The following is an 8,999-nucleotide window of genomic DNA, read 5'->3' on the forward strand; positions in this document are numbered from 1 at the left end:
TTAATACAAAAGAGAAAGGATAAATGATTAACATACATAGATACATTATAGTTATATTAAAAAAGGGAAAAAGAAGGGAGAAAAACGTGGGCCATGGCCAAATAGGGTTGCACAAATGACTGAATAGAATTGAATTTCAACTAAATTTGAAGTCTGATCTCTTTCATAAAAAAACTGGGTTAGACAGCTCCTAGTCTGATCTGATCCAGTGATAACCTAAAGATTAACAAGATTAAATTTGATCTATAAGACTGTTAGACTAGTCTTGTTAGTCCAATACTTACTCAACTTTTTTTTTCTTTTTCTTCCATGAGAGATTATAATTCATTTCAACTTAATAGACTCAATTAATGTAACACCCTAAAAAATACAAACTGATTTTTTGATAATTATTAAAACCATTATCATGGTAGAAAATTTTCTTACCATGATACATCTAAGACATAACACAAGTCTTAAAATATTCAAAAAGACAATTAAAACCATGAGTGACAGACATAATCCTCATGGCATGATATTCAAATCGGATCATACATCAAGAGGGACAGACATAATCCTCCTGGTCATATAAATACTTTTAATAAAAAGGATTAGAGTTTACATGCTTCACAAAGAATATATGTCATAAGTTGGCACAAGATACATTATATAATCCAAAATAAGAGGCAACGTAAAAGATGGTGTCTCATACACTATAGTTACACCTCTAGTGTTTTCTCGGCCGGACTCGCTCCTGTAAAAATATTGACCACGGGGAATGAGACTTAAAAGTCCCAATAACCAAAAATTAATATGTAATGATACATGTGATTGTAACTAATCATGCGATTACTAAGTGGGCACACAAAACATTTAACTGAACAATATTTTCAAACAAACCAAATAAGTATTTAATTTGCATGACTACACCTTATATCCTCCTTTCGCCATGCTCGGACGCCAAATCACCCGACCAAAGGTGAGTTAGACCAAGTGACACGCCACTCATTGGGTCCAATGAGGGTTTACCACGTGGTAATAATTAACCGAACAAAAATTTCCATCAACACCATACATTAAAATACCCTGACAAGTCATGCATCATTCAAATATCCAAATAGAAATATATCCGAACAATAATATCTCATCATGATAAACAAAAATAAATTTTTTTAACCCACTTGGCAATAATTTCAAACAAATATATACAGTATTTATTTTTAACAATTCATAATTTTTCTAAACAATAAAACAACATATAACCATTCACAAACACAACTATCACAACACATTAATAATGGTTACCTTGTGTCTTGAATAACAAGTTTCCCTTCACAATTCCTTTTTTACCACTATCTTTATCAATATAATCTACATAATTATTTTATAATACTATATATTAATTTTACATTAAAATTAATAAATAACTCTAATTTAAAGAGTTAGAAAGTCTTAGATTTATAATCCATATTAACACTAATTTAAGATTTATGCCTCATTTAACTTTTCAAATTCTTTTTTAAAATTTTCGTACCCTAATAAACTATTTTTAAGCCTCAAATCACTTCTAGTATCACAATTTCGTCCTTCTATATTCTAAAAATTCGTTCAAAAATAAATTAAAAATTTTAGAATTATCCTAAAGCCTCAAATCACCTTTTTATAACCTTAAAAATACCTATTCATACTTAAATAAATATTTAATAATTATAGGTTTATCCCTACATCTCAGATTCTATATAAATTCAACCATATAGATCTAAATTTTAATTCAAAAATTCTTAAACATGAGTTTTAACCTTAAAAAAAATATTCTATAATATTTATTATATCCCAGAGAGCTTTAACCTATATTTTTAATCTATCATATCATCAGATTAACTATTCTATAGAAAAATCTTAATCAGAATATTTACTCTATCCTACAAAATAATCATATCACTAGAAAGCTAATATTATTTAGAAAATAACTATAAAATTAATTTTATAATTAAATAAATTTTTAAATACTAATCTAAACAGGAAAGTTAGAACATACCCGAAGAAAAAGAAAATAATCCCCCTTGCAAGAAGATGCCGAGCAACGTGAGAGGAAGAGAGAAAAATAATATAAAAATGGGATCGTGGGTCCCAAAATTATATTAAAAAAACTATAGATTTAAATTTAATTATTCAAACCTTTGGGTCATTGCTTGCAATTTTCTCTAAATTACATTTTGGACCTTTAGTTGCAATTTTCACAATTGTATAAACTTTTCTTTTTCTTCCTTCTGCTCCTCCTCGCCTGTGTCTCCTCCTTTTATATGTGAGGAGGCACCTCACCTTCCCACATCTAATCGATGTGGGACTTCAACAGTGCCTCTCTTTTTTTTTTACTTCAACCATTTTTTTTAACTCACACACACACATAATTTTTTTATTTTAAATCTTAAAATTATATCTTAATAAAATATTTCTTATATAATTTTAAATCTAAGTTTTTAATTCATAATTAAATTTCTAACCATATTATTATTTATGAATAATCTCAAATAATATAAATTCCTATTATTATCATTTTTTTAAATCAATATGTTACAATTAAAATAATAAAAACACAATAATCATAATAAATTCATAAAAATTTCTAACAACAAGAAAAAAATATTTCAGTTACAATCCAAGTGGTTTAAATTATTAAATTATTAGTGTAATTGTGTCAGGAACCAAACTTATTAAATTATTAACAGTTTTAACTTATTATTATGAATAATTAGTAAATTAAGTATAATTATATTAAATAAACTTAATAGGACTATATTGAGCCAAGTGATCCAAATACCCAGTGTCCTATTCAATCCAACTCGAAGGAACAATCTTATTTTTTTAATCTTTTCAATCTTAAAGGACTAGTTTTTAATAGAACTAGATAAAACTAAATCTTCTTAAATTAGACTGGGTTGAACAAGATTGAAAGATTTCTGAATAGCCCTATGACCAATTACTTCACATGTGATTAAATAATCAAAAGTTCAAAACCTACGCATATATCATTTCTAAAATATTCACTCACCATCGTTCTTTCCTATGTGGTGTCGAGGCAACATGCAGCGTGCGAGAGAGATTAAATATTTAGGCCCTATAATAAAATATTTCAAATATGACTTTAGGATTTCTAACACCAACTAAGTGTTTTAAATTTTTGGTTCTATTTATTCATTTTCTCAGTTTTTAGATTTCTGAGTGCAGAAAATTTAGGCTGTGATCTATTTAATTTTTTGGGTATTTTTTTCCTTTTTGGTTGACATTTTCTTTTGGTATTTTTGCTGATAGATAACCTCTATAATAATATATCTATATATGTTTTAAGGTTTTAAGAAGTTTAATATCTATATATAAATTTTATATGGCATTTGAGAATTCTTAGAATAAGAATGGAGGCTTAAAGTAATGACTTGGGATGAATAGAAGGTTATAATCAAGGCTCTAGAGTAATAAAAATTTTATTAGAATTATAAATATAAAGAAACTAGTATATAAAAAGGGATATAGATTAAAAAAAATCTAGATTATCTAAGGTACCTCTAAAGTCTTAGAATAATTTTAGGGTAACCTCAAGGTAATTTTTAGTTGTTTTGAATTATGCATTAATTTTTTCATATGCATGTGATTTCTAAACTCTTGTTAAGAGCTCTCACTATTTGAATTTGCTGTGTGATTTTTTGTAAGCTCAAGGAGAGCTAGTAACTCAGTTTCTTCTTGTACATGCCATCTATATTTGTTGTGTTGATTTATACAAATATGCTTTTATATAATTTTGTCTAATTGAGCATAACATGTATAAATATTATATGATAAATTGTTAAGAAATTGTAAAGGAGATCATTGTAGAATTTAATGAGTTACTCTAATCTTGTCTAAAGCATGCTTGTGACTTATTGCCATGATTACATGAGGTTATATATATTTTTTAAAGTTTTTATGTACACTATAATTGTTGCATGCCATGCACTAATGACAGCCTGAAGAGATGATATTAATGATGTGGATGTTGACATATATACTTGATTATGACCATATGGTTTGCCTTTACTTCATGCACAATGATTGGTCTTTTTTGAAACTCCATTCCCTAATACTTACCTTGTTGGGTTTGCAAAGGAGAAATGTATGACAATGATACTTCAAGGTCTTGTTTCTTAATACTAACTTGGCCAAGTTTGTAAAGGAAGAACATGGGCTAATAAAACCTCCTGATTAAGTTTTGTTTAAAGGAGGGGAGTAATAGTTTGAAATTTAAGCTCTGTATTTTTAGTCAGGTATGTCTCAAGCTCTAAATATGATTTGGTCAGTCCAACATGTGTGTCAAGTTGTAGATAAGTATATGGTTTTAATTAGTGGTGTAAGGTTGGATGAAACAATAAATGGGATTACCTCTCTTGAATACAATCATAGGTTGCATATAAATATTATGAATGATGGCTCAAAAATTGTTATGTTAATAATTGAATAATGATGATGAAATTATATGTATGCATACAGTGCCATTTATGTATAGTTGTTAATTTGTACATATATGGTAATAAGATTATTGAAATTTAATGCTCACCCCTTTTCTTTGACATTTCAAGTAAGCTTAATAGAGAAAAGGAGAAGCTTATGAAAGCTTGGGATTTTACTTGAGTAAATTTTAGGTTCCCTTTCAATTTGCATAACAATCATTTCTCAGTGTAAGACTCATTTGTCATTTGAGTTAATTTTGAATATTATTTATTATTCATTGATGACTGATAAAAGTATTGTTAGTTAAAGTATGGGGCCATAGAAATTACATAATGAATTTATTGAGAGTAAATGTTTTAATCTAAAATTTTAATGTTGAGACTTTTATTAAAATAAATATTTGAATATTTACAGTGGGATGTGACACGCATGTCTATGAATTTTAATAAGCCTAGACTTTTGTGAAATTGAATATTTAATTTTAGTTTCTTTTCTATCTGCCATGAGAGAATCTTTTATACCATAATAGGGTGTTCTTTATAGTTTTAAATAGTAAGATCAAACTTTTTATAATCACGATAGTTTTTTTAACTAGTTTAATCTTTTTATAACTGTGATAACGAAGATCAAACTTTTTATTATGGTTATTGATTAAATTAAAAATTATTTTTAAAATTTTTATACCATCATAATTATTTTTAACTTTAAATATTTTATTACTATGGTATTTTGCTAAGGTTTTTGGGTTGGAAATGTTAGGTGTTACATCTTTCACCGTGGCTAAGAGGCCATAACATCAATAGAATGGGCAAATTTTGGATTTCAAATTCCAAAACGCCTAACTTTTAATTTGGACTTCTTATTAAAGTAATCTAAATGCCCACATAAAAATAAAAGAACAAACTAACTAATAACTAGTTTTACTGTCCAATATTATATGAGAAATTTGGACATTTCGAGCTAAAACCACCCTTAAACACAATTAGTTTTCCCTTAGTATACTAAAATCTCAAACCTCAGCAATTAACCTACCAAATCACTTTCCACAAGCTCAAAAACATAAATTAAACATGCCTATACACATAACATGCAATAACCATCTTAGAACGTTTGAGATTCACCTCCCAAGACTACCAATCAAATCTTAAAACATTCGTTTCTTAATAACCTACCAGCATTTTAACTCCATATTCAACATCAACAAAGGACAAGATAAATAATAACAATGCCTAAGTCTACAGACTTGGCTACAACGCAAGCAACATGAAATTCTAAGCAATTAACCATTAATGTTGACAATATACTACTCAATTACACATTAATGATAACTAAAGACATTACATTTAGCTAGATATCTCTAGCTTTGCTTGCTTCCCCTTTTCTTGAGATTGAGTCACCTAAAAATTATTAAATCATGAAAGTGAGGTTATATGATCTCAATAACCAAGCGCATGAAAAAAGTTAGGCATATATTCATATTTATAAATTTTACAATTATTTAACATGTATCTCAATAAAATATTTATGACCACAAAAACATGTGAACCAATGATGATATTCATGCATGATCTTGCGCCAACCTTATTACTTTCTTTATAACTTTTGACTAAACTCATAAGCTATCAAATTATATAAGACTAACCCATGTAATTGAATTAACCCTATTATTCAACTGTGAAGGGTAACCCAGCCAATGCCCCACGCTCACTTTTAGACCATTAATTCTCTCATTCTGAACTCATGGGATGTCACTCCAGCCAATCTAGGGCAATGCCCGATCTAAAGCAATAATCAAGAATCAAAACACTAAAGCCTTTCAATGCTAGTGAGTACCACGTGAATTTCCATAACGTCTTACTCTTATGGGTGAACTCCCACCCTCACGTAATTATGCAAATCCATGCAATAACATGTTTACAATCATAATCATGCTCATCCATCAGGATGATCATACTCATGTTCACGCAATATATCCATAGCCACGATCAATGGAGCATATTACCATTATCATATCATACTACACATATTCATGCTATTACATTCATGTTCACCATTTTATATACCATGACATATCACAATCATAAACATACTCAACTTATCTAATAATCTTTCTCATGCTCATTAAATCATATAGTCATATCCTATAATTCATGTCCAGTCACATCATCAAGTCATGCTTAAATAACCAACGTTGAATCCATCTAGTCATGACACATACCCATATCATCACAAAGCTCACACCATATTCATCAAGCCATGTTCACACATGCAAGTTCAATCACATACTATAAAGCCATTCATCTATATACCATGATCAATCAAGCTCGTAAATGCTAGAGTTAAGAGTTCACAAATACAATTGGGATAGGGAGTTGCAACTATGAGAAAATAAGTTGCAAACAATTTCAAAATTCATTGTTAAAATATTGTGTTTATAAATAAAATTAAGAAATCAAGGAAAATAAAGTTTCAAATCTGAGAGAATAAGTTATAAATTTTTATATTGAAAATACTCTATTATAATTATTAAGGATATTTGAGTATTTTCTAATATATCATAAAACTAGTTAAGGACCTATAAGACTTACTTTGTATTTTGAAATTTGCTGAGACTTTATTGAGATATAATGATTCCTTTGAAACTTTGTTGTCATCTCCTAAAAAAAAAAAAGTTGTCCAAACCAACTTCTCCAAAGCACAATTCAAAGTAGATAAAAGTTGATTTGGTGGACGTAAAAATAGTGGAGCTTTTGGAAAGTAAATTTGAGTGCGAGACATTTATTTAATAATGTTACTTCAAGTTTAATTTGTTATTCTTTTATTTAAAAAATACTATGAAGTCACTAAAAATATAATTATCATTTAAATAATAATAATTGGATACTATCAAATTTTCAACATTATATAATGAACAATTAATCAAGTTAATTTTCAGTATTAATATATATTGAACTACTTATATAATTTTTGACTAGTATATCAAATTTTATATTTTTATTATTTATCATATCAAATTTTATATTATTTAAATTTGTTACTGTCTTTTTCTATCATTTCTAATATATTGCATTTATATAATGAAAATAACAAATAATAAAAATCAATGTCCTTTTTAAAAATAATGCATTCAAGAGTGCTTTTAATTATATGAAATCTAAATAACTTTTAATATACCAAACTTATTTTTAAAAAAATATAACTAAACATAAATTTCATTACAATAATTAATTTTTATTAAATTAATTTTTGTTAAATCATCAATGAAAAACGAAACAGACACTTAGAAATAGTACCAAGGAAAAAAGAAATCGCTTGGAAAAGGTAATGATTGGCTGATGCTTTCGAGTACTGTTAAAACAATTGAAGCCTCTGAGAAGTGAGTAACTAATTCTACTTCGCTGATTTTATCCTCAAATAAAGTCAAGTTATAGTGAACATAAACCGAGATTTCAGTACAGAATCCGAAGCGATCAATGCGAAGTTTAATAATAGGATGTCACAACAATATTTAAATGATATATTTTCCCAGAACTTCTCACAATGTAACTTTTCCTCAGATCTTTATATAGTCTTTTTCAATGCAAAAGAATTTTTCGTCAAAAGAGAGGAACATTTTGGGTTGCTGTCTGTATATGTTTTCGATCCCGAGTAAATGTTAATTAATAATTACCACAGAAACTGATGGACCGTGAAGTCCAATATTCAAATTTCCGGTTCATTGGGCCTAGGCCTAGATATAACTGTCATTAATTCATTATTACTTTATTCTTGTCAAGCAATATCTAACAGTTCCGTTGTCGTCCAGCGGTTAGGATGTCTGGCTTTCACCCAGGAGACCCGGGTTCGATTCCCGGCAACGGAACCTTCGATTTCTTTCATTTCCCTTTTTTATAAGAGGAATCCGAAATCCATGATCAATCACATACCCAATCACCTTTGGCGTTCTATGGACAGAAACAGGGGAACCAGAGAAAATCAACGTACTAAGGTCTCTGACCTTATAATTAGAACCAAAAACCCTTGGTTCCCTGTCAGATGGAATGAAGAATTAGTTCACACTTTTTATAATCCTCAAGCAAGCATTGAGATCCTGAAAGCACCTCTGTCCTACTTGAATTCAGATGATAAGGTAATTTGGGATGGATCCTCTAATGGCAACTACACAGCCAAAAAGGGCTTTTCCTTAATCACAAATCCAACAAACCAGAATAGTTCTGATGTTCAAACTTTCTGGAGGAATTGCTGGCAATTTCCTTTCAAATATATTCCTATAGGATGGAAAGTAATCAAGGATTGACTGCCAATTGGGGAAACCTTAAGAAGACATCATTTGAAGTCAGATTCCCTTTGTCCTTTTGGGTGTGACAATGAAGAATCTCTTGAACAATTTTTTTTTTCATGTAATTTTATAAGGAACGTTTGGTTTGGTGTTATGGGAATAAATACTGAGGAAAAAACACAGATAGGAGTCCAAGATTGGATGTTAAGGTTTTCTCCTCTATGTTCCGAGAAAAGAAAGAGGATCGGGTTCACAGTAT

At 28.7% G+C, this 8,999-nt stretch overlaps 1 non-coding gene across 1 annotated transcript; it reads left to right on the plus strand.

Moving 5' to 3' along the window:
* The first annotated feature begins 8,251 nt into the window (after window positions 1–8,251).
* On the plus strand, window positions 8,252–8,323 carry TRNAE-UUC (transfer RNA glutamic acid (anticodon UUC)). The gene has a single exon. It is a non-coding gene; the product is annotated as a tRNA-Glu (tRNA).
* Window positions 8,324–8,999: the final 676 nt, after the last annotated feature.

The sequence above is a fragment of the Prosopis cineraria genome, unplaced genomic scaffold, assembly GCF_029017545.1.
Source record: "Prosopis cineraria cultivar Desert tree isolate PC_DT_omini unplaced genomic scaffold, ASM2901754v1 PC3, whole genome shotgun sequence".
Taxonomy (NCBI): Eukaryota; Viridiplantae; Streptophyta; class Magnoliopsida; order Fabales; family Fabaceae; genus Prosopis; species Prosopis cineraria.